General features: G+C 32.1%; 1 protein-coding gene across 1 annotated transcript in view; it reads right to left on the reverse strand.

Moving 5' to 3' along the window:
• The window catches only part of LOC143218322 (uncharacterized), a 104,455-nt gene extending 82,089 nt beyond the window's left edge, over window positions 1–22,366 (reverse strand). Inside the window, exon 1 of the mRNA XM_076443454.1 lies at window positions 21,058–22,366. The gene's annotated coding sequence lies outside the window, so the exon portion shown is untranslated. The remainder of the gene's footprint in view (window positions 1–21,057) is intronic.
• Between the last annotated feature and the right edge of the window lie 4,539 nt (window positions 22,367–26,905).

Here is a 26,905-nt window from a genome sequence, read left to right on the forward strand (position 1 = left end):
AAGAAATTCTGTGCGTTTACGACAAGAATTTAAAAATACTATTAAGTATATTGTTTCCTACTTATTTTGAACGTATTCGAACAGAAAATAAATTTCCATCTCACTTCAGTTTGTTGCAATGCAGGAAACATCAACAAACATTTCTATTTTGCGTGAAGATCCACTGTCTACTGATTAACCCTTTGCACTCGAAGCTGTTTTAACTCGACAATTAAACATTTCTTCCGATCTAGAATAATACCATTCGATACGATTTTTTTTCATTTCATGGTTATATGAAATTGAGATACAGTTACGAGCATAATTGATCACACACACTTTAAATCGGAATAACTTTTTTATGAATGGACTAAACGACTTCAAGTTCTCTGTAAGGCTAGAAGAATTAGTTTGGTAAATGACGTATAATAAATAGGTTGATAAAACGCATTTGATAGGAATTATCAAAACCTATAGTAAAAATTGAATTTCGCGATTCTGAATTGAAATTTTACGATTTTTAATTAAAATTCTTTAATTTTGGATGAAAATTTTTCAATTATAGATTGAAACTTTAGAATTTTACAATATCACAATTATGTAAATGGAAATTATACAATTTTATATAGATTGAAGTTTTACAATTTTAAATTAAAATCTCTTAGTTTCCGGTTGAAATTTTGAAATTTTACAATTTTAAATTGAATTTTGCAATTTTGAATTGAAATTTTACAATTTTCCATTAAAATGTTTCACATTTAAATGAAAATTTTACAATCTTAGATTGAAACTTTAGAATTTTACAATGTCACAATTGTGTAAATGGAGATTATACAATTTTAGGTTGAAGTTTTACAATTTTATATTGAAATCTCTCTCTCTCTCTCTCTCTCTTAGTTTTTGGTTGAAATTTTGAAGTTTTATAATTTTTAATTGAATTTTTTTTTTGCAATTTTGAATGAAAATTTTACAATTTTTTTTAATTGAAATGTTTCAATTTTGGATTAAAATTCTACAATTTTAGATTGAAACATTAGAATTTATAATATCACAATTGTGTAAAAGGAAATAATACAATTTTAGATTGAAGTTTTACAATTTTAAATTGAAATCTCTCTCTCTCTTAGTTTCCTGTTGAAATTTTACAATTTCAAAGTGAATTTTGCAATTTTGAATTGTAATTTTTCAATTTTGGATTAAAATTCTACAATTTTAGATTGAAACATTAGAATTTATAATATCACAACTGTGTAAAAGGAAATTATACAATTTTAGATTGAAGTTTTACAATTTTAAATTGAAATCTCTTAGTTTTTGGTTGAAATTTTACAATTTTAAAGTAAATTTTGCAATTTCGAATTGGAATTTTACAATTTTAAATTGAATTTTACAATTTTAAATTGAATTTTGCAATTTTGAATTGAATTTTTCAATTTTGAATTGAAATGTTTCAATTTTGGATTAAAATTCTACAATTTTAGATTGAAACATTAGAATATATAATATCGCAATTGTGTAAAAGGGCATTATACAATTTTAGATTGAAACATTAGAATTTATAATATCACAATTGTGTAAAAGGACATTATACAATTTTAGATTGAAGTTTTACAATTTTAAATTGAAATCTCTTAGTTTTTGGTTGAAATGTTACACTTCTAAATTGGTATTTTAAACAGTCTCTCTGAGATAATGAATATTAACGAAAAATGGAAAATATTAATCGACTTATGTTTGCTCTAGAATCCTATATTAGTCAGAAAAGGTCTTACAAAAAGAATTGGAGAACGTTATCTAGATTGTGTACATGTGATGTCGTTCATATACAATGACGAGGATATGAACAGGGAAAATCCGCAATGATATAACACGATATAATTTCTAAAGAGCATCTTCTCTGGGCAAGGCAACAATGGGTGAAAGTGATTTTCCCTGATGAATCCAAATTCAATTCCTTCGGATCAGATAGAGGATGTTACGAAAGACGGCGAGTACGTGAAGAATTTGATGCAAAAAATATATAAAAAAAACTATTTAAAAACCACGCTTTCTATTAAAATGCACCAAGAAGGAGGAAATAATATTTTTCCTTGTTCTCTATAAAATACCGAATCCAGTTAAATGATTAATAATATTTTTCCCCAAAATTTGAAGCAACTAGTTCAAAATTTCTTCTGTTACAAAATTAGTGTCGGAACAGATAAAAAAATTTAATATAAATTTAAATAAAATAATGGCATAAGTGACTATAAAAATAAAAGCGTGGAGCGTTAAATTATGTTGCTCTTTACTTTACCGGACTGAAAATTTGTGCCAAAATTTCTATAAATGCTGACAATTTCGGGCTGTTATTTTCGAATCCGAAGATATCCACAGACGATATTTGTCAGCGATTCGGGACAAACGCGTGTTTTGGAAATTTGTTTTTCGAGGAGAGGGAGAAATGGTCCCTCTCGATCAGTATGAATGGAAGCGCGAGAAACCAACGAGCGATTTCATTACAGTTTCAGCTGGCAGCGAGTTGGTTCGCTCGAGCCAAGCTGCTGGTGATCGCGGCCGGTGCCATTGTACTGTGAAATTGCTTTGTGGCCAAGTAATTGATACCTTATAAGATAACACCCGGACCGAGACGCGTGCGCGCGTGCTCCGTCATACGCGTGGCTGAGCAAAGTTATTCGTTCGCGTTTACTAATGGCCCTGGTACCGCCCCGTGCTCCGCTTTTTCAATTACAAATGACCATGCTGTAGTCGACCGGAATTTAAACGTAAACGAGCCACGTGCGCGCCGGGAAGTTTTTCTGTTCCTTCCTGAACTGAGTATTCGCAGCGCGAGAACGGCTGTTTGTTTATTAATCGACGCTCTGCGAGAACACGCTGATAATTATCAAAATTTTTTAAAAATTGATTTTTCTGTTTCCGCATTTCCTTCGAGTATAATTTCTTTTTTTTATTTCTTTATTATCAAGTATAATTTGATGTTGGATATGAGCAAGGAAGGATTTGTTTGCATTCGTGAACATTGGAGTTACTAGCGTTTGAGGAATTGATTATTAATTGAATCTTTAAACGCGTTTTTCTTTAAAGTTATTGATTATTTATTGAATCTTTGAACGCGTTTTTTTTGTGACCGCTTTTTGCGAAATGTTTGTCACATCTGAAGTTCTAGTTAATCGATTTATGTACTTGAAATTTTTTAGGGAACCTCCGGTGCATATCCTGTTATCGCGTGAAACGAAAACTTTTCAGATTTCTAAGAGAATTATAAAATTTCTATCGAAATAGCACAGGCATCTTTTAATCTTTCGGAAAAATATTTTTGGAAGTAAATCCGAGCTGGGGAGAATAGTATTTTAAATATAAATATTAAATATTAAAGTATGTGTACAACTTTAAAAATAAAATGTTTTATTCGATGCAGTAACTTTTGAAAATAAGATGATTGATTTGAGGCGGTAATTTTTGAAAATAGCATTTTATTTGAAGAATATTGAGAATATTTGTATTTTTTAACTTCATTTTTTCAATTTCGATTTTAGATATTATTGCTGAAGATGTGATGGTTCGAATTCAATACATTTATGAGAGTTTCTTAACTAGAAGATATATGTATTATACAAAAAGTAAAATATTTAATTTCGTGTTTCAGATTGTTCAAACAGAAATATTTTATTTTGTGGATCAAATTGTTCAAATAGAAATCTTTTATTTTCGAAATTGTAATAAACGAAAATGATAATATTAAAATAAAGTACAATCGAAGCATGACACCGCAGCAATCGGTACAGTTACCCTACTATGACGTCCATAAACGACGTCCATTTATGTGCTCTTGGGTTTTATCCCATCGTTGAAATTTCCACGATCGTGCAGCAGTTATGCGATCACTAAATGCAGAGATAACGAGAGGAGAATTATCATACATATGAAAAAGTTTGTTGCAATTCAGTAAACATCAGTAAACATTTTTATTTTCCGTAAAGATCCGCTGTCTACTGATTGACTCTTTGCACTCGAAGCTGTTTTAATTCGAAAATTAAACATTTCTTCCGATCTAGAATAATTCCATTCTATACGATTTTTTCATTTTTTGGTCATATGAAATTGAGATACAGTTTATTGTATAACTTTCTTATTAATGGACCAAACGACGTCAAGCTCTCTGTATGGCTAGAGGAATTAGTTTAGTAAATGACGACTAATAAATATGTTGTTAAATGCATTTGGTCGGAATTATGACAAACAATAGTAAAAATAGAATTTTGCGATTTTGGATTAAAATTTTACAATTTTAAATTGAATTTTATAATTTTCAATTGAAATTTTAGCATTTTACAATATCACAATTATGTAAATGGATATTATTATACAATTTTAGATTGAAGTTTTACAATTTTAAATTGAAATCTCTTAGTTTCCGGTTGAAATTTTACAATTTAAATTGAATTTTGCCATATTGAATTGAAATTGTACAATTTTCAATTATGATTAAATTTTTTATGAAAATTTTACTATTTTAAATTGACGTTTGCAATTTTGAATTGAAATTTTACGATTTTCAATTAACATTTTTCAATTAAAATTTAACAATTTTACTATATCACAATTACGTAAATGGAAATTATACAATTTTATACTGAAGTTTTACCATTTTAAATTGAAATCTTAGTTTCTGATTGAAATTTTACAATTTTAAAGTAAATTTTGCAATTTCGAATTGAAATTTTACAATTTTAAATTGAATTTTGCAATTTTGAATTGAAATTTTTCAATTTTGGATTAAAATTCTACAATTTTAGATTGAAACATTAGAATTTATAATATCACAACTGTGTAAAAGGAAATTATACAATTTTAGATTGAAGTTTTACAATTTTAAATTGAAATCTCTTAGTTTTTGGTTGAAATTTTACAATTTTAAAGTAAATTTTGCAATTTCGAATTGAAATTTTACAATTTTAAATTGAATTTTACAATTTTAAATTGAATTTTGCAATTTTGAATTGAAATTTTACAATTTTCAATTGAAATGTTTCAATTTTGGATTAAAATTCTACAATTTTAGATTGAAACATTAGAATTTATAATATCACAATTGTGTAAAAGGAAATATTATACAATTTTAAATTGAAATCTTAGTTTCTGGTTGAAATTTTACAATTTCAAAGTGAATTTTGCAATTTTGAATTGAAATTGTACAATTTTCAATTATAAATGATTAAATTTTTTATGAAAATTTTGCAATTTTAGATTGTAACTAGAATTTTACAATATCACAATTGTGTAAATGGTAATTATACAATGTTATATTGAAGTTTTACAATTTTAAAGTGAGATCTCTCTCTCTTAGTTTTTGGTTGTCGAATTAATAACTTCGATCGTGCAGCAGTTATGCGATCACTAAATGCAGAGATAACGAGAGGAGAATTAACATACATATGAAAACTGGGATCAACATCAATCTTCAGAGTTTCCCAGAGTTTCAATTTAACCGCTGCGTTCTGGTGTACGTCCACTCTAATTATATCGTCGGACTAAAAATGATGGCTTCCCGAAGGTAACATTTGCAGAGCGGAACTAATACACGTTCACGTTCGCACGATCTGCAGAATCGCAACAATGTTTTGCGTTCTAGACCTGCGGTCGAGGCAAGTTCTCCTAATTATGATAATGACTTCGTAATCTCGACAGCTATATCCCGTAAATAGCATCGAGAAAAATATACGAAAATAACAAGCAACGCGAATAGTATCGCCTCTAATGAGCCGGAAGAGCTTCCAACTGGTTCTCCGAATTTATTGTCGTTCGAGTCGCGACTAGGGTTGCCAACCGTCCCAGATTGGCTGGGATTGTTCCGAAAGGTGCTGTCTAGGATCCCAGTTAAATGTCAAACTGTCCCGGAATTTCAAAGAAAGACTATAACTACTATTTGAAAAACTCGTAACATTATAATTTTAGCTTTGTTATCATTAGATTTCAGATTTAGACTTATTATTGTTACTGGGCTGCGGGTGTTTGTGCATTTATGAAGAAGTTGGGGTTGGGTGAAATATAATTGAATTGAATGTGAGGGGTCAGAATTACAAATTACATCGTAATTTAATTGAATGAAGCGAGTTATTTCGAATTACGAAATAATTTAATACAATGTACTTCGCAATTATTAGACTGCGGATTTTATGCATTTATGATAAAAACGTTTAAATGAAACACAAAACAGTAAAAATACCTGACGATTTGTAAAATACGGTTATATTGCCTGTGGCTTAATAAAATTATTAAGACAAGAAATAAACGTTTGTGCAGCTACTATTTCTTGTAATTGACTTGGAAAACTTTTATTTTGCGCAACGATCCGCAGTCTAGTAATTATAATTCGTGAAGTAATTCAATTGTAATTCGACACAACTCTGGTAACTGGTAGCTTTACCCTGCTTTGTTATTTCATCGATCTTTTACCACTGTGTCAATTGGAATGAGGGTCACGGATGAAGGTTAATGGGAGTCACTGTATAAATATCATCGTTAGACTGCGGATCTTGATGCATTTATGAAGAAATTGGTCGGGCGAAATATAGAAAAGTGAAAGAATTAAACAATTCAAGAATGTTGCAATGTGGCTTTTAATGTAACAATTATGTTATTCCTGCTTCGCACAATCAATCCTAATCATCATCTCTCATGGCCTGCTTTCGGGAATACATATTCAACTTGATCCCATCACTAGCCATTATCTTATTCATTACCTTCGATAATTCCGTACGACAATGCGTGAAAATTATTGGTATCCTTGCCGACGTGTTTACGAACCCGTCGTTCATTTATTAGACACTAGATAGGCCAGATCGCGAACAGGAAACAGGACTCTCCGTCAGCTAGATATTTATGTTTGCCATCAAGCGGCCGGACATTCACGCGTTTGTAAATATTCCATTTATTGCCTTCTCCGTTAAAAGCATTCGTAGAAATTGCAGCTTGATTACAAAGCCGCGTGCGAGCTACACGTGGCCATTCCGAACACTTCCTATAATGGCAAAGAGTTGCTCATTACCGCAACACGAAAGTGACTAGAACTCGAGAATCAGGTGAAAACGGGATTACCTGTTTGTGTGCACTGTCTTTCCCATTGCTTGCAGATTGAGCAGTCAGATCGACGCAGTTTTCATTCCCCACGGAAACTGAACGAGCCATTTTTATTGGAATATGCACACGAATAAAATGTACAGTAGAACCGCGATTATCCGAACCTCCGAGGTCTGAATTAAGACTTGTGTCCCCATTCTTTCTCGCTATTCCTCCACGTATTCCCCTCAATTCTATTAATCAATTCCCCTTATCTGGCGACAATGCTCCCGACTTATTCTATGATGTCGCTAATTAACTATTTAGGTTGACCTAGCAGTTGACGCGACATAAAGCTAACAAAAAAAGAATGATTTTTGCTCGCGGCATCTTCAGTTTAGTTTTTTATATTATAGTATCATATTATAGTATCAAAATTGCACAAACGATTTTGTCAAGTTCTGCTTTACGATTGGTGATTAATGATACACGAGAAAATGATTTTACAGTTACAATAGAAATTATACAGTTTATACAATTTTGTATTCAGTTTTTACAATTTTAAATTGAAATTTTCCAATTTTCTACGATCTTGAATTTTGAGATTTTACAATTTTAAATTGAAATCCATTAATTCTACAATTTTCAATTCAAGTTTTCCAATTTTTCGTCCAAATGTTACAATTTTACAGTTTTAAATTAAACTTTCACGACATTGAATCAAAATTTTACAGTTCTGGATTGAAATTTTACAGTTTTCAATTGAAACTTCCAAATTTTTACAATCATGGATTGACATTTTAAAATTTTAGATTGAAATTTTAGAATTTTACATTTTTAAATTGAACTTTAACGATATTTGAATTAGAATTTTAGTTTTGGATTGAAATTTTACAGTTTTCAATTGAAACTTCGAAATGTTTACAATCATGGATTGACATTTTGAAATTTTTGATTGAAATTTTACAATTTTACATTTTTTAATTGAGTTTTTACAATTTTAAATTGAAATTCATTAATTCTACAATTTTCAATTCAAGTTTTCCAATTGTACGTCCAAATTTTACAATTTTACAGTTTTAAATTGAACTTTAACGACATTGAATCAGAATTTTACAGTTTTGGATTGAAATTTTACAGTTTTCAATTGAAACTTCGAAATTTTTACAATCATGGATTGACATTTTAAAATTTTAGATTGAAATTTTACAATTCTACGTTAACACTTTACAATGTTAAATTAAAATTCTATAATTTTCAATTGAAATTCTACAATTTTCCAATTGTACGTTAAAATTTTACAATTGTGAATTGAAATTTTGCAATTTTACAGTTTTAAATTGAAATTTAACGATATTTTAAATTGGAATTTTACAGTTTCAGATTGAAATTTTGGAATTTGAAATGGAAAATTTACAATTATAAATTGATAATTTACAATTTTTGATTAAAATTTTACAATTTTGCATTTTTGAATTGAGTTTTTACAATTTTAAAATTAACCAATTTTTTACTATTATAGATTGAAATTTTACAATTTTAATCGACGATTTTAAACTGAAACTTTACATTTTTAAATTATAAAATAAAACAAAATAGGGAATACAGTAACATTTTTTACATTATGGTATCAAAATTGTATAAACGATTTTGTCAATTTTTGTTTGACGATTCGTGAATAATGATTGGTGAACAATGTTTAAAAAAAAACAGATTTTTGTTTGTTGTTTCTTCAGTTTAGTTTTACATTATGAATATTCTATGATATAGAATTGTTTTACCAGTCGGGAATAAAGATACAAGAGAAAATGATTTTTAAAGCACAAACGAAACTGATTTTTGTTTGCTGCATCTTCTGTTCAGTTGTCCATTAAAATATCAAAATTGTATAAACGATTTTGTGAATTTTTCTTTAACAATTGGCGAATAATGATACAATAAAAAATATATTGTCAATGTTCAAAAGAAACTGAGTTTTGAATACAGAAAAACAAACAGATTTTTGTGTGTTGGATCTCCTATTTAGTTGTACATTATATGTCATATCGAAATTGCATAAACGATTTTGTCAACTTTTGTTTCGCGATTGGTGAATAATGATTAGACAGCAGATCTTTGTGCAAAATAAACATTTTCTACCTAAATTGCAACAAAACCTGGAGTGAAATATATAGTATATTTTTAAATTCTTCCAAGTTATTCACTGTTTTAAATTACACCTGCACATTTTTGTCATAAATGAATAAAATCCAATGCCTAATAACAATACAAGAGAAAACGATTGTCAAAGTTCAAAAGAAACAGATGTTTGTTTGCTGCATCTCCAGTTTGATTTCAATATGAAATTGTACAAACGATTTCGTCTCACAACTTTTGTTTTGCAATCCTGACAAAATCTATAGATAGAGTTTATAAAATTATTCGCATCCGTACGGTGGCCGTTCGACGATTGTTCGAGTGAATTTATTTACTTCGTTTAGTAATCGAGAACTGCAGACAAATTTATCGGACATAATGAAAATGGTAATTCGATTCGTGAATAAAGATACGACAGAAAATGAGATTCCGTTCGTATCGAGATGCATGTAGGTAGATGCATACTAACTGTTCCGCGATCGATCGTCCATTCTTCTCGATTCTCACGACACGACCTTAATTATCATCCGCGCCGTTTACGGTACCGGCGCTGATGCAACTAAAGCGGCTCGAAAGATGTTTAAGCCTGGTCAGGCTGCGTTTAACTCGGCTGAAGCGGATCAGTGTGGGTCTGAATTGGGTCATGGTCATGATCATTGGTTCGCTAATACCGAATTTCATTTTCGCACAAGTTTATTTCCCCGCAAATATTTTTCTTAGGCTATGGTAACTGTACCCATTGCTGCGGTACCAAGCTTTTCCTCCGTACTTTATTTTAATATTATTCCTAATTTCTCATGAAATAATGATATGTGTAAGCATTTTATGGAAGAACTAGCTTTTGCCCGCGGCTTCGCTCGCACAGAAAACCGTTTAATGCCCTCGGAAATTGATATTGTTTCTCCATATAAAACCTTTTAACCCCCCATTCACCCTTATAGAGTTTTAATTTTATGTCATGCCGCCATCTTAGATCTCAAAACCCCTTTTCACCCCCTTAGGGGATCAATTTTTTAAAATGCCGAAACAGGTGTTTGATTAATTATATCAAAGAGCATTAAGACGAAGTTTCAAGCAAATCCGACCACGAACAAAATATTCCTCATACAAACGTTGCAACCCCTTTGCACCCCCTTGGGGGTTGAATTTCGAAATATCCTTTCTTATCCCTTGTATAGATCATAAAGGAAACCTCTGTGCAAAATTTCAGCTTTCTAGGTCCAAGGGTTTAGCCTGGGCGTTGATCAGTGAGTGAGTGAATGAGTCAGGACTGCATTTTTATACAGGGTGTATCTGTTAAGTTATGTCACCATTTTTTTAGACATTTCCAGTAGTGCAATTAAAAAATGTTTTAGACAAAAGTTTCTCAGTACTTGATGAGCTACATGTTCGCATATTCTTAAATCTGAAAAAATGTTTTTTACGTAAAAAAGTAAAGGTCACCTTGACTGTTTTTAATGGCACTATATGTTTTGGACATCATAGGATTATTTCTGACGTCGAGACGAATTCAACAGTGTACTATACTATGATCTTGAAATGACCTCAAACTTGAAAATTTTGTGCAAACGTAATTTTAATGAAGAATTATTTCTTATAATATAAATCAAGTTACATTAGATGTTCGAACTGCGATCCACCTCGATCATTTTAAATGGATGATATTTGTATCTTTTCGTAATTATATTAATACTTTTGACCGACATATTCAACTGTTTTGCAACTTGTCGAATAGACGCGTGCGGATTGGCTTCAAACTAATTGAAGACTAATATTGCATTGTCTTCGTTTGTGACGGGTCTACTGCGACTAGGATGTTTCCCATCAGGAAATTTACCACGTAAAAGCAATGGTTTTTGAAGATAACGGAATGTTTCTCTAGAAGGAGAAATCCTAGTTAGAAACCGTTCTTTGTACAATCTTTCCGCCGTGCGTGCACTTTTTCCACATTCATTGAAAACAGATAACATATCACATCTTTCTGTATTTGAAAACTTACTCATTCTGAAAGATCAAATCGTGATATACTAAACTACGACTGAAAGAATACTGTCTATAAGCTGATTAGATCGATGACACGATGACACACTGATGATTCTGAACCGTAAGTGATGAATACAAACATAATATGAGAAGCGACGAGAGTAAACATAAACTGAGACGCCCTAATTATGGCAACAACGAAAAATCTAATACAAAGAGCGGAGTTCTGTATCATAGAAGGTGGATCGCAGTTCGAACATCTAATGTAACTTGATTTATATTGTAAGAAATAATTCTTCATTAAAATTACGTTTGCACAAAATTTTCAAGTTTGAGATCATTTCAAGGTCATAGTATAGTACACTGTTAAATTCGTCTCGACGTCAGAAATAATCCTATGATGTCCAAAACATATAGTGCCATTAAAAAAAGTCAAGGTGACCTTTACTTTTTTACGTAAAAAACATTTTTTCAGATTTAAGAATATGCGAACATGTAGCTCATCAAGTACTGAGAAACTTTTGTCTAAAACATTTTTTAATTGCACTACTGGAAATGCCTAAAAAATGGTGACATAGCTTAACGGATACACTCTGTATATAGAGATTATTGCACGGAATTAATCAGAAATAATTCATATCTACACTTGCGGGGGTATTCGCATTCAGAGCCGTCGGTTGTAGACAATTTATGATGGGATAAAAAGCTGTTAGATTCTTACTAGTACACTCACCGAAATTTTTATAAAGTCACTGTGTTTTGTGCCCGTGCGAAATCAATACGGGCCTAATTATGTACTTATTTAAGGCCTGGTTTACGTTGTATTTTTGACCAGAAGAATTTAAAAGTTGTTGCATACGTCTTGTTGTTACTGGGAGCTCCAATTCAGCTCGAAATTCTGCTGCATTTTTCCTTTCCTTAGCTGCAGACCTCATTAATATTGAATGTTGTCTCTTTGACTACTTTTTATTACTACCTTTAACATGATTTTTTCCGTAATTTTCACGTAAATTGATATAATTATTAATCACAGTATATGACCGATTAGTTTTCTTAGCAATTGCGCGATTAGAGCAGCCCATATCTTTATAAGCATCGATTGATGCTTTTTCTTCACTTGTTAGTACTTTTCCTCTCGGCATTCTCATACACGTGAATCAAATTATAACAAACAGGATTTCTGTGAGTTCTAAAACTAATACTTTTAGAATATTCGCAGTTTTCCGTAGTTCTCTGCTCAGAATACAGAGAAACACTAAGTGACTTTATCGAAACTTCGCACTTGTGTTCTGCACCACACAGAAAAAAATCAAAACAAACGTAAATAATAAACATAGCGGTCTAGAGTACGCATTCCCTCTATCCGAGTGTCTACAAGGCACAAGACCAGATACGATAAATCAACAAAAATGGTGATATTTTTAAAATATCTATTAAAAAGAAGTTGACTTTATAGAAATTTCGGCCACTGTAGGTAGCGGATTTGATGTAATTTTATGCAATGTAATGAAAACAGGCGTAAAAAGAAACATTAGAAGAATTTAAAAATACCTACTATTTATATATTATTGTAGACCTATTAAACATATTAAGAAAGAAAATAAATTTTTATTTCCCTCCAGTTTGTTGCAATTTAGGTAGAAAGTTCTTATTTTGCACGAAGATCCGCTGTCTAATTATTACCGATTCAATGTTTCGAGATTTCCTATAGATGTTTGCCATTATTCAAGATGACTCCGTGTCACTCTAATGCAATTATTTACCCTAATTTACTCGCCAGAATGGACTACATTTTTGTTAAACAGAACGTCATCAATTCATTTAACACGATCGGTTAGACTTCGTTGGGTGAATTTGTAAATCAAGCTGACATTTACGATGTACTAATTAAATTTAATTGCACCTTTGATCTAATCTTGCTCAGAGAGAAGCAGAGTAACAGTTACCCGAACAGTACCCGAGGATTAAGATGTATCTGGGTTAGGTCTGGGTTATGGTAGATTAGGCCAGGGTTAGGTTCGATTCTGTTTCAATAAGATCGAAATTCTATTATGTTCAAGTGCGAGTTAAGCTGGATGAAAAGATTGCTATCCTCCGATTTCAATGACCTGAATTGATCTTGATGAGATCATTAAGTTTATACATACAGTGACTCCCACTAATATTCGGACACTATTAAAAACACCATAACTTTTTAAATATTGGACTATGCGATTTGAACTTTTTTGGAAAGCTAGAGCAATTAGTTTACTACAGGATGTGAAAAGAAATTTTTTAAAAAATTGCATTTGACCGGAATTGTAGAGGAAAAACTAAATGTTGCATTTTACAACTTTTTTATGCGGGCCTATATTGAAATTTTGAAAAATATGTTTTGTAGATCTGTGTGGGTTATATGCATTGTGTAAGTTTCATCGAAATCGGTTGATGCGGAGAAAAATGACAGACATTGAAAGATGTAAGAATTCTTAGATTTACTGCTGTTATTGGCCGCAAATCGTGAAAATCTGCAATTTCTACCATCTTTAAACGCTTGTAGCTCATTTCAACGTCGACCGATTTTGACGAAATTTTCAGGATATGTTTAATTGAAACAGATCTACAAAACGTATTTTTTACATTTTCAATATAGGCCCAGATAAAAAAGTTGTAAAATGGATCTTTTAGTATTTTCTCTACAATTCTCCGACCAATTGCAATTTTCGAAAAAATTTCTTTGGCAAAAAAAAAGAAAATCCTGAAACATGTATCCCCTATTTTGGATCAAAGATCACGCACCCAAGTTTACATTAAAATTAACTAACAATAAATAAGAGAAACTACAAAAAGAAATCAAATTTTTAATATATTGTTTAAACAAAAAACTTTTGTTAAAATTTTCTTGCGCGACTACATTGCCCATTGAAAAACACACAATTTAAAAAAAATTCAAATTTTTTCGACCTCTGGTTTCCGAAATATCTCAAAAAGTATGGTTTTAACACCCAACTTTGAGGGCTGTTTTCACCCCTTCAAAGTGGATGGTTGCCGATAAAAAAAAATACGTGTCAAATATTTTTCAAAGAACTATAAACTCCCAAAGTTTTATCAAAATCCGAATTTCGCATCTGAATATGTTCCCTTGTAAGTGCTCCAGCTTCCGAAAAAAAGTTTGAATCGTATAGTCCAATATTAAAAAGATTATCGCGTTTTTTAGACAGTCCGAATATTAATGGGAATCACTGTATATCTACCACGACCGACGATTGATTAGATCCAGATAAGAACGAATTCAAGTACAGTAAAATATGTCATCCCTAATTAGATAAAAATTGAGACGTCGAATTTTATTAACCTGCGTCTCCATCACGGTGGTCATCTACTCATAATTCTCTCGGCTCTTTATCTCACAAAAAAAAAACAAGGCTTGTTAAAAACTGCTGCAATAATTCCGTAAACGTCGCCAAAGTTATAATCGAGCCGAATTCATTCTACACGATCTCGACTACCCAATTACAAACATAAGATAATGAAACCACTCTTTAATGATCTCATTCCACCTAATTATCTTGCAAAAAAGAACTGCAAGCAAAGCGATGAATAATTCATTAGTATATTGTATTAATTGATTGTAAATCCTGTTCCTCGGTCTCTCATTATGGAAGTCCGGTCAGGAAAGACGGTTCACCGTCGAATCCACAGTTACGATTTATGCAGAAATGCGCGGCAGGACCGAAACGAAAATCATTGCAATAATTTAATTTTTTTTTTTTTGGTTTTTAGTTATTTACCAAATATATCGAAAATTATTTTTGAAAAATCCATTAAAATTATTCGAAATACAGAACTGTGAAGACATTGGGGAAACATCAAAGTACAGGCACATTATTATCGACTATTGGAAATTATTTTTAAAAAATCCGTTTCTATTTGATTTTTCTTCAATTGATTTAGAAGATTATTGCTCTTCACAACAAATGCAAAAGACATTAGAAGATGATCAAAGTGCTTGTACAATATTTTCGACTGTACAATATTATTTTAAAAAAATCTATTTCTATTTGATTTTTGTTCAATTCTTTTTTATTAATTTATATTTTTGTTCAATTGATTTAGAAGATTGTTGCTCTGCATAACAAATGCACAGAACTATCTAAATATACTAAAACATCAAAGTACTGGCACATTATTTTCGACTATTGGAAATTATTTTTGAAATATCCCTTTCTATTGGATTTTAGAACTGTGAAGACATTGGGACAAGATCAAAGTACTGTTAGGTTTTTTTAGTGGGTATGGGCACGGTACATTCGAGAGTACCATGTCGAGCACCACACTTTCCCCCCGACCGTCATCTTTAGGGGGGATGATAGAGCGTAAATGCAATTATTCCTTTTCAACTGTCAAATTTCAATTTAAAATTGCAAAATTTCAATTGAAAACTGTAAAATTCGGAATTTAATATCGTTAAATTTCAATTTAAAACTGTAAAATTGCAAAATTTCAATTCACAATTGTAAAATTTTAACGTACAATTGGAAAATTGAAGAATTTCAAATGAAAATTATAGAATTTTAATTTAACATTGTAAAGTTTTAACGTAAAATTGTAAAGTGCCATTCTAAAATTGTAAAATTTCAATCTAAAATTTTAAAATGTCAATCCATGATTGTAAAAATTTGGAAGTTTCAATTGAAAACTGTAAAATTCTGATTCAATGTCGTTAAAGTTAAATTTAAAACTGTAAAATTCTGATTCAATGTCGTTAAAGTTCAATTTAAAACTGTAAAATTGTAAAATTTGGACGTACAATTGGAAAACTTGAATTGAAAATTGTAGAATTAATGAATTTCAATTTAAAATTGTAAAAACTCAATTCAAAAATTTAAAATTGTAAAATATCAATCAAAAATTGTAAAATGTCAATTTTTATAATTGTAAATTATCCATTTCAAATTCCAAAATTTCAATCTGAAACTGTAAAATTCCAATTTAATATCGTTAAATTTCAATTTAAAACTGTAAAATTGCAAAATTTCAATTCACAATTGTAAAATTTTAACGTACAATTGGAAAATTGTAGAATTACAATTGAAAATTATAGAATTTTAATTTAACATTGTAAAGTTTTAACGTAAAATTGTAAAATTTCAATCTAAAATTTTAAAATGTCAATCCATGATTGTAAAAATTTCGAAGTTTCAATAGAAAACTGTAAAGTTTCAATTAAAAACTGTAAAATTCTGATTCAATGTCGTTAAATTTCAATTTAAAACTGTAAAATTGTAAAATTTGGACGTACAATTGGAAAACTTGAATTGCAAATTGTAGAATTAATGAATTTCAATTTAACATAGTAAAAAGTTTCAACGTAAAATTGTAAAATTTCACTCTAAAATTGTAAAATTATAAAATTTTAATCTAAAACTTTTAAATATTAATCCAGGATTGTAGAAAATTGGAAAATTCTTTTAAACTTAAAAAAAGAGCTTGCATCTCTCTCTCTCTCATTCGTTCCAATAATTAACTACCCCGATTATATCGAGATAATCCTATGATTTATCACCGATCCTATTGAAATCGTTAACTGATAAAACTCGACAAATCATCTGCTTACGCTTCGCAACGGAATCTTTTATGCATCGATCTCTCTGTTCCTCACGTGTAATATTTTTCACGTCTCTCCTCCCTTACAGAGCTGATTAAATAAAATTTGTTTTGTTGTATTTATAAAAATTATTTGTAATTAATTTGATGTGAAATCCGAATTTCATACACAGTAATTCATACAGTTTTTCATATGAATTACATTTCCCATAACATTAAATATTAATCATTTTCTATGCAATAAAATATTTTCCAGCAAATGCAGTGAGCGTTTGCATTATTCGTTTGAGTATTATTTGCGTTCTTATTTATCTGTTGCTTCTCGTATTTCCCCAAGAATTATGCAATTTCTATTCCACTCTACTTTACTACCGCGTACTCGACACGTTTATAGGCATTTCGTACGCGATTATATAATTAATTACACGGTCGCGGTGGTGCATCTGTATTTGTCGACTAATCACGTAATTCGCTTAACCCTCTCCGGATCAACAATATGTTAGATCGAGCTAAATATCTGACAATTTACATGTATACAGTCTAATACGACAGCGCCAGAAAAAAGATATTTTTCTTCAAGATGCAGGCACTACATGTAACAATAGGTTTAAAAACAAATTTACTCAAATTTGTACGAATACTCACAATTTTTTCGAAACAATCCGATCACTGTATATTTGATTTCTCGTTCCGAAATTTGGTATTTTCACAAACTTGATGGTCACTTCACTTCAAACTCGTAAATAAATGAAACCGAGTCAACCGAGTGCTGCAATAACAATTACGAAGTGCAGAAGTTACAAAGAAAATTCGAATTTGATTACCCTTCGAAAAATACGTTCAGATATCGTCGAATACGTTTGAACACGGAAAGGGTTAATTTCGAAGTCGGTTTTATGAGCCACTTGCTTAGCAGTTCAACATTTTCACACTAACTCTGAACCGTAATTTGAACGCCGTGATCCAACACCGATCATCGAACATTTATCAGCATTCTTGATCACGCGATGCATCACTCTTCCCCGTGACGTTCACTTTCCATCGACCCGATCCAAACCAGTCTTGTGATCCGCCTACCCTGCTTCTCTTTAACAATTTTACTTTTGCCGAATCGTGACCGTTCGATCTCCTCGATCGTTACCTTCTCGACGCTTTACCCGCGAATCCGCCGATCATCGGCTATGTAGCGGACACATTTATGAATGATCCCGGGAACTGTATTAAACTAATCTAATCTTCTCTAATTTTCAACTTCGAACTGAATCTAATTAAATCGAATGACAACGACGTTCTTATTTCAACTATTTTTTTTTTATTTCCACTATTTTAATTAACACTGTTGAACACTGCATATCGTTCTCAATATTGAGAAACACTTTGGCATCTCAACGAACGTGTAATCAATGAATAGAATTGGATTCAATTTTGAATTGAAATATTACAATTTTGTATTGAAATTTTACAGTTTTACAATATCGTATTGAGATTTTACAATTTTAAATTAAAATTTTCCAATTTTCTACAATCCCGGATTCACATTTTAAAATTGTATATTGAAATTTTAATTTTACATTTTTTAATTGATATCTTTCAATTTTCTACAATCTTAGATTTTGACATTTTACTATTTCAGACTAAAATTTTGTAATTTTGCAATTTCAGAGTGAAATTTTACAATTCTACATGAAAATTTCACAATTTTTGATTGAGATTTCATAATTTTACAATTTTAGAGTGAAATTTTACAATTTTGCGTTAAAATTTTACAGTTTTACAATATCGTATTGAGATTTTTTACAATTTTAAATTAGAATTTTACAATTTTCTACATTCTTGGATTTTGACATTTTACAATTTTTTGAGAATGAAATCTTCCAAATTTACATTAAAATGTCACAATTATGGATTGAAATTTTATAGTTTCCAAATGAATTTTTCCAATTTTCTACAATCCCGGATTCACATTTTTCAATTTGTATATTGAAATTTTAGTTTCACAATTTTGAATTGAGATTTTCCAATTTTCTACAATCTTGGATTTTGACATTTTACAATTTTAGATTAAAATTTTATAATTTTACAATTTTAGAGTGAAATTTTACAATTTTACGTTAAAACTCTTTACAATTTTAAATTGAAATTCTATAATTTTCAATGGAAATTCCACAATTTTCAATTTAAGTTTTCCAATTGTACGTGAAAATTTTACAAATTATGAATTGAAATTTTACAATTTACAGTTCTAAATTGAAATTTAACGATATTGAATTAGAATTTTACAGTTTTGGATTGATATTTTCCAGTTTTCAATCGAAATTTTCCAATTGTCTACAGTCCTGGAGAGATTCACAGTTTAAAATTTTATAATTTTATAATTTTAGAGTGTAATTTTACGATTTTACGTTAATACTTTACAATTGTAAATTGAAATTTTACAGTTTTCAATTGAAATTTAACGACGTTAAATTAGAATTTTACAGTTTTGAATTGAAATTTTGCAATCTTAAATTGGAATTTTACAATTTTAGATTGAAATTTTGCAATTTTACATTAAAATTTCACAATTATGATTCGAAATTTTAGTGTTACAATGTTGAATTGTGATTTTCCAATTTTCTACAATCTTAGATTTTGACATTTTACAATTTTAGATTGAAATTTTACAATTTTACAGTTTTAGATTAAAATTTAACGATATTAGATTACAAGTTTACAGTTTTCAATTGAAATCTTGCAATTTTATATTAGAATTGTACAGATTTAGATTGAAATTTTACAATTTTACAGTTTTAGATTGAAATTTAACGATATTAAATTAGAAGTTTACAGTTTTCAATTGAAATTTTGCAATTTTATATTAGAATTGTACAATTTTAGATTGAAATTTTGGAATTTGAAATGGAAAATTTACAATTACAAATTCACATTTTACAATTTTTGATTGACATTTTGCAATTTTTGATTGAAATTTTACAATTTTTTATGGAAATTTTACAATTTTACATAAAAATTTCACAATTATGGATTGAAATTTTAGTTTTAGAATTTTCAATTGAGATTTTCCAATTTTCTACAACCTTTGATTCTGACATTTTACAATGTTAGATTGAAATTCCATAATTTTAAATTGAATCTTTATATTTTAAAACAAAGAATGCAGTAACATTTCTCGCATGCAGTTTCCACTATTTTATCTTTCCCACTACCGTCACTGTTCACAAACTGGGCATCCTAACACTGACAAGTCCATTAACATAGTAAATCCACGAATATCGAACAATAAGAAAGAAAGGACAAACCGTTCAAAGAAAACGCGTCGAAGAAGAATCAACGATCGATTCACAAAATGATAAAACAAAACATAAAATGCGGTACCATATTTGTCACGGTACAGTGTCCACAATTTCGTCGTTCCCCACTGCCCTCACTGTTTACAAACTCGGCATCGACACACTGACAAGTCCATTAACATAGTGGATGCACGAATTACGAGGTTCGAATTGAACGAAGTAAAGACAAACCGTTCGAAGAGAAATCGTCGAAGAGTTTTCGATAGAGCCACAAAATTGAGCTGAATTTCAAAAACAAACAACAGAACGCAGTAACATTTCTCGCGTTAGTATACACAATTTCTTCGTTGCCCACTGCCGTCACTGTTTACAAACACGGTATCGCGACACTGACAGGACCATTAACGTAGTGGACCGACGAATTTCGACTAGAACGAAGCGAGGACAAACCGTTCGAAGAGAAATCGTCGAAGAGTTTTCGATAGAGCCACAAAATTGAGCTGAATTTCAAAAACAAACAAGAGAACGCAGTAACATTTGTCGCGTTAGTATCCACAATTTCGTCGTTGCCCACTGCGGTCACTGTTTACAAACTCGGTATCGCGACACTGACAGGTCCATTAACGTAGTGGACCGTCGAATTTCGACTAGAACGAAGCGAGGACAAACTATCCGAAGAGAAATCGTCGGAGGATTAACGATCGAGCTGATTGATGTTGGAACAAATCGACTGATATCGGTGCGGCGGGTCTTCGACATCCGACGGGTCGTTAAGTATCGTGTTAGTATCGTGGCGAAGCGGACGTGTATAATCTCTGATGCTTGTGCCATCCATCAACTACCAATCGGTTGTTGGCGCGCCGGTAACAAGAAACAGTAGCGAACTGTTTGGGGAGGTGTCCATTGAGGACGTTTCTGCTGGGCAACCGGTCGGTTCCGCGATAAAGAAATCATTGAAAACTCGTGGAAGGAGAAAGTCGATTAAGAGACAAACGAAAATGGTCGATAACGGGTTTCAACTAACCGTGAAAAACGCGTGTACCTCGGTCGAGCGAACGTGTGTAGCGTATGTACCGTCCGTGTTTATGCGACCGTAAAAATCCTGCATCGCGTAACAGTCTCTCTCTCTCTCTCTTTTTCTCTCTCTCCGCGGTTATCTTTCCTATCTGTACGTAATAGATGTTATAGAGCTTGTTGTCGGGTATGTGCCAGTGGAACACGAGAACTCGACTGAGAACTCGCGCGGGATTCTCTGGATTCACAACCGTCTTGTCGGTTACGAGAGAAGGTACCCGTCGCTGAACAACTCAGCAGGGCGACTGCCACCTGAAATCCTCAGGTGAGCAGAGACCACCTCTGCTCCATGCAGTCTCTGAACGGAGAGAGAACTCGGTGGAGAACTCCTCCCATATCGGTGCCCGACTCCCCCCTCGGTGTTCTACGGGGAAACATCGTGGCACACGATTCCACCGGCAACGGCAGCCACGCGGTCACGTCGCGTCCTCGTCGAATCTGATCGTTAGAAGAAATGGCGGTGCCCGAGATCGATAGGATCCATCGCATCCCCTCCACACGCGTCACATAGTCCAGTCGCCAGGTACTTTGAATAGGAAAGTATTCCGAACTTAATGAAATTTTGACACGTCATCACAGTGGTCGGAAATCGCCAAATCGCACAGTGCGGACAAATGGCCCAGTGCCGTAACGAGGGCGTGGCGAAAGAGGCGCCCGCCACGGGCGCAACTGGGTTTAGGGCGCAAAACAAACAATACCGACTCGGTTGAGGGTCACTTGGATGCTTTTCAAATCTTGCAAAAAAATCACGAACTCTCATTACAAAACACGTATCCAAATCTAGACATAGAATTAAGGATTTTCATAACAATGCCTGTAACAACAGCTTCCTGCAAACGTTCGTTTAGCAAATTAAAAATTGTAAAATCGTACCTTCGTTCATCTATTGGACAAAAGCGATTAACAAACATGCCTATAATATCAATTGAAAAAGATGTTGCCATAACATTAAATTATGACGATATAATAGATGTGTTTGCAGATGAAAAAACGAGAAAAATTACTTTATAAAATATGCTGAACTGTTTTATGTTTTTATTATATTATTTTAACACATACCTATGTTTTGTATTTCTTTTATTTTGTCGTCATTGAATATGAATAAAAATTTGTTCTTATTTAGGTTATAGATTATTTATTCATACAAATACCTTGACAAATATAATACATGATTGTATATGTATACAGGCAACTCATTTTGATGAGGTTAATAGTATTTAATATATTGCATTTAGTAAAATTTAACTTGTTACATTAAAATTTTCAATTTTTTTTGTCATTATTGGGTTACGGGGAGGCGCAAGTTAGAAACTTGCCACAGGCGCTTCAAACCCTTGTTACGGCTCTGAAATGGCCTAATATTCAGCACTTCTCTAAATTTGGTTATTAATGTATATATAGGTAATTTTTTTACAGAAAATGATATTTACCAATATAATTAATAAATTTATTAAGAAATTAACAATTTTTATTTAAACAAAAATATATTTTTAAAAACTAACAAATTAAAAACGAAATTAATAATAAATGTACCATATTTAATATTAATAATAACTAACATAGACAAATTATAATAGTATAAACCAAATTAACAAACTTAACAAAACGCTATTCGCTATCCGAGTCATCCTCGGTACTTTGAATGTGATCCAAAACGAATCATTCAATCCCGTGATCTTGCACATTTCTGATTAAATATTGATCAATTTCAGTAAAATCGCAAGATTTGCTTTTTGTTGTCGTTTCTCGAGATATTTCAATCTCTTCAGATAAATCATCCACCCTGTATAATTATTGCAAAATTGTATTATGCATAAAAATGATTATTATATGATTATTAATAACAATTTCTATCCTAATACGCATTTTTTGCAAAAGAAATGTATTTCATATCGTGATATACACGAATATTGAATTTTTCTGTGGCGGACAAATGGCAAAATTTTGTACAAAAATCCAAATTTGTTTACGAATGTATATGTATTGTGGTAATTATTCGCAGAAAATGAAATTTAACGATATAACTAATAAATTAAAAAAGAAATTAACGAATTTTCCACAATACAACATAAAGGCAAGGTACGGGCACTTATTAAAAAGTTTATAAAATTAAGAGTAGCAGTTAGTTGCAGGCTAAACTATGAAATTCTTAAACTACAACAAGTGATATATCCGAATATGTCAAAATCTCAGGATATTTTTTGCCTTCCTCGAGATATGTTAATTTGAAGTTTTATATGCAAGTAATAAATAAAACCACCGTTGAAAATTTATACAAAAAATAAATCTACTTTATTAAATGTAAAAAGAATGCATATACCTTGGTGAGCATCTTCCATTATACAGAATTATTATTGCAACACTGATTTACAATTAATGTAATATTATTTGATTTTTGGGACTCTAGAGAGTGCGACACATGGTAAAATTTTTTAGAAAAATCTAAATTTGGTTACTAATGTAAATGCAATAGTAATTATTCACAAAAAAAAATGTAACAATAAAATTAATAAATTAAAAAAAAAAATTAACAATATTTATGCATAAAAATTATTGTTATATGATTAATAATATCAATTGCCACCTAATAAAACGTTTTGCCAAAGGAATTTATCGTACATCGTGATATACACATGTAGTGAGATATGCCACGTTTGTCCGCACTGTGGCGTCGCGTCCTCGTCGAATCTGATCATTAGAAGAAATGGCGGTGCCCGAGATCGATAGGATCCATCGCATCCCCTCTACACGCGTCACACGAATCTTCCCCTCTTACCTGCCCAACGAGAAAAACCAGCGAACGTTCGCACGACGCCACAGTGGGGTATTTGGCCTGAAAAAGTGGAAAAAATTCGATTTCTCAATTTTTGCGGCATAAAATTGCATAAAATGGCATAAAATTTTTGTTGTTCGTTGTAGTTAAAGGTCTGAAGAATAAGGCTGCAATATTATTTTTTCTATTTGTACACCCGTGAAGTATTGTATATCCAACGATAGAACAGTACCGTTGCGCGCAGCTTGGAATATGGTGGGGCGCAGCGAGCCTATCATCTCTCACTCCCCACTTTCTTGAACCAATTAGGGCGAAGATGCGCAGCGACGAACGAAAACTGGTCTTCACACGGTACTGTTCTCTCCTTGGATAGAGTATAGTAAACTTCATCGAAAAAGTCGCGAGATTTTAAGGCGCGCTTGGCGTTTTTAAACAGTCTCTAAGACATCGTCTGTTCATTGGCGATTTTCAAGTGTTTGAAGGAAAATTCTGTAAATTCTTGTATTACAAAAGTTGTTACCTAATTATTTACGAGCCCAAGTTCGTTCACTTCAATTTGTTCATATAATATTGTATTTAATGCAGTAATTTCTAATTTTACTTATTATTATTTGTTCATTTTAATATAATTAACAAGATACACAGCTCAATTGAATAATACTATGTTAATTAATGTCAATTACAAATTTTCTATTGCAACACTTGAATTTCGGTTGCGAAATAAACATAGGTTCACTATGTATTTTCACATAAAAAATTAAAAAAAAAAAGAGGAAGAAATGAAAATAATTCAGTGCTTAGTTGAACCTCCGAAAAAAATTATCGGCACGCGGATTAGATTATTAATTAACCAAATTATACAAGTTTTACTGTCGTTTCTTGGTTTAAAGGCGTAACACAGTAGGTCCTTGGATTCGTATTAAAATTAGCTACACACGCAATATAAAAGCCAAAAATTAATTCTCATATTTAAAAGATTAGAGTGACCTTTACTTTTCATAGAAACAATTTTTTTAGATTTTTCATACTGATATTTATACGTTTCTGAATACTGCTTAAGTTTTGTTGGAAAGATTTCTTTGTTACATCATCGAAATCTGACCGAAAAATCGCTATGAAAATGTGAAATTTGCCTCCGAAAATGATTTTCGGGCGATTTTATTTGTCTCTAATATTAGACCATTTAAAAATGGAATAATCCTTTTATTTATCAAATATTCCCATTTATTCTTCTAAGGGAAACACCATTCCTGGAAATTTCAAACCATCTGGTGATTTTTGGACCACCCAGTAATCAAGAACACGGTTGCCCACTTTCTAAATTAAATAAACCACTAAATGAACCATTTCCGTCTCCGGTTTCTCTGATAATTGAGCGAATAGAGACATCGAGTTGTTTAAATTTGTGCCGGAGCTCGAAACAAAAAGAATTCGGTAAATCTTCGTTGATAGTCCCGCGTGCACAGGATTCTGATCCTGCGGATTCCGTTTGTATATCAGGAATTGCGTACACGAGAAGAAGGACGGGAATGGGGAACTGTTGATAGAGAAGAAATAAATCTATCTCGAATTAGGAGAATGTTAGGGGGGGGAGCTGTGTCGTAACGAATAAGTAAGGAATTGGATGTTTCTAAATGATTGTTGCTAATGAGGACTCGGTTTCTTCGATTGCTATAAACTTTGATGCGTTAGACGACGACAGAGTAATGGCCGCGCGGTGGACATAAATATCAACTTAATTGACAGAAAATGCAGAGGAACGTATGGCAGAAAATCCAAACTGATAATTGTAATAGCTACATTCGAAACGAAGAAGAAATCGATAGTTTCCGATGGTAGACTCGCGTGCAACCATTCTGCCAGATGGTTCGCTGATTGGTTCGCCATTTCCTCGGTTGCTACAATATTCGAACATGATAAGTAGCTACGGGAAAAAACTATAATGAGCGGAATAGTCGGAGAATTATACTGCGGAAGATTGGATCGAAAGATTCCGATCTCTACCTCGGAGGAAAGACACAAGTTTTATGTGTTTTTAATGGTACCACCGTATGTATACAATCATTCGTATCGACACTGTTAAAAATATAAAATACAAGATTTATTAAACACGACTATTTTTGTGAACCTTTTGTGCCTTGTAGGTAGATGAGACTTGTCCTCTCTCTACCTTCCCCTTCTACGACGCTACTCTCCACTCTATCTTCCCCTTCTACGACGCTGTTTCCCTACCTTCCCCATTTACGACGCTATTTCGCTCACTACATTCCCCTTCTACGAAGCTATTCCCACTCTGCCTTCCCCTTCTGTGATACTATTCTACTACCTTCCCCTTCTACGACGCTATTTCCCTCTCTACCTTCCCCTTCTACGAAGCTATTTCCACTCTACCTTCCCCTTCTGTGATACTATTCCCCTACCTTCCCCTTCTACGACGCTACTCTCCACTCTATCTTCCCCTTCTACGACGCTGTTTCCCTACCTTCCCCTTTTACGACGCTATTTCAGTCTCTACCTTCTCCTTCTACGAAGCTATTCCCACTCTACCTTCCCCTTCTGTGATCCTACTCCCTTACCTTCCTCTCCTACGACACTATTTCCCTCTCTACCTTCCCCTTCTACGAAGTTATTCCCACTCTACCTTCCCCTTCTGTGATACTATTCCCCTACCTTCCCCTTCTACGACGATGTTTCCCTACCTTCCCCTTTTACGAAGCTATTTCAGTCTCTACCTTCTCCTTCTACGAAGCTATTCCCACTCTACCTTCCCCTTCTGTGATCCTACTCCCTTACCTTCCTCTCCTACGACACTATTTCCCTCTCTACCTTCCCCTTCTACGAAGTTATTCCCACTCTACCTTCCTCTTCTGTGATACTATTCCCCTACCTTCCCCTTCTACGACGATGTTTCCCTACCTTCCCCTTTTACGAAGCTATTTCAGTCTCTACCTTCTCCTTCTACGAAGTTATTCCCACTCTACCTTCCCCTTCTGTGATACTATTCCTCTACGACCCTCTTCTACGA

The sequence above is a fragment of the Lasioglossum baleicum genome, chromosome 19 (genome assembly GCF_051020765.1).
Source record: "Lasioglossum baleicum chromosome 19, iyLasBale1, whole genome shotgun sequence".
Taxonomy (NCBI): Eukaryota; Metazoa; Arthropoda; class Insecta; order Hymenoptera; family Halictidae; genus Lasioglossum; species Lasioglossum baleicum.